Consider the following 1,672-nt stretch of genomic DNA (forward strand, 5'->3'; position numbering starts at 1 on the left):
GGCGTTCGCAACTTCGCACTCTCGCATCTTCGACCTAAAGGCGAAAGTGCGAAGGTCGAAGTTGCCCCATGGGAACACCATAATACCGAGATAATTCATGTCAAAGAAGGATTAAGTTTGTTTTTAATTTGGCTATTTGAACGTGGTTCAAAATCGGTACTTTTATTCAGGGAAACGTACATTTACCCCATCTTTCGCCTTCATTATCTTTGAAGGGGGGGGGGGTGGGGGGGGGTGGGCTAGTTAAACTAATTAAAGGTGATCTGAACAGTTCTTTAGCACTAAATAAGAAATAAGGCTTGTGAATGATGTGTTGAATTTGGAATAATAATTTATTATCAAGACATACATCAATTAATCCGAGGTCAGGTATATTTCAGAACAAAATTCTTTAAATAATCGATTTAAACTACGATGCTGCCATGATATGGTTTATTTTAAAAGCTCAACAGTGCGCTAAAAAATCCCACAACGCCGCCGCGCTACTATGAATAACGCCGCCGCGCCGCGCGACGCAATTAAAACCGCTGCACTGCTACAAATATCGCCATTAGGCTATCAAGACTAACGCTGGCGCGCTATCACGAATAACGCCGCCTCACTACCAAGAATAATGCCACCGCGCTGCCACGGTTAACGTCGCCGCGCTATCGCAAAACGCAAAACACACCGTGCTCTAACGCACCCTCATACAATTTGCCGTCGCACTAATACTACATTCCATGACTCGCTGTTGCGCTAACACAATTAGATATAGACAATTCATCGTTGAGCTCTCACAAACCTAGACGTCTCACAAATGACAAAACGTTGCACAACTCACCATCGTGGTAAAGCAACTTCAAATGATTCTCTATTGAGCTAACGCTACTAATGTACACTTGACTGGCGGTCGAACTGTTACACAACACGCTCATATGTGCCCAATGGTTAGGTCTAACTTTGCTAAGCCCCCCCCCCCCCCCCCCCCCCCCCCCCAGTTCCGACGCCTATGCTGCACACCTACACGTAGATCATGGCCATGAGCGCGCCTCACCGAACCGTTACCTCTACGCCTACATTCCCTCATCTCGTGTACACGACGAATGTACATTGAAGTTTACAGCAAATACCCCAGTATCGTCCCGATTTATGCAGACAAATTAATGTTATTTCATGACAGCTTCAGTTAGCAGGCACGTAGCATCGTTTTTGAAAGTGGGGGGGGGGGGGGGGGCAGAGTCATCCAAAAAAACTTGACAAGCAAAAAAAAAGGGAAAAAAAGGGAAATTTAAACTTTCCTAAAATCTTCAAAATTCCAAAATCCTAATCCGGGGGGGGGGGGGGGGTAGTATATAAGTTCAATTCTTTCACTCCTCCCTTCCTTATTTTCATATCAATTTTTTACATACTCCCAATAAAGTGGGGGGGGGGGGCAACTCCATGATAATTCAATTTTTTATATGTAAATTTTAAAAAAATTGTTGCTGCGAGAAAAAGGGGGAGGGGGCAGCCCCCCCTCCCCCCCCCCTGATGCTACGTGCCTGGTTAGGCCGTCAACATTCAATGTAGTTTAGCGTACTAGTTTAAATAGTTTGAGTTTAAAATGCAGTAATTGATCAACAGAAAAAACACCCATATACACTAAATTATGAAAAGGGGCGGATACAGGATTTGTAGTTAGGGGGGGGGG

Source organism: Magallana gigas, chromosome 10 (genome assembly GCF_963853765.1).
Source record: "Magallana gigas chromosome 10, xbMagGiga1.1, whole genome shotgun sequence".
NCBI lineage: Eukaryota > Metazoa > Mollusca > Bivalvia > Ostreida > Ostreidae > Magallana > Magallana gigas.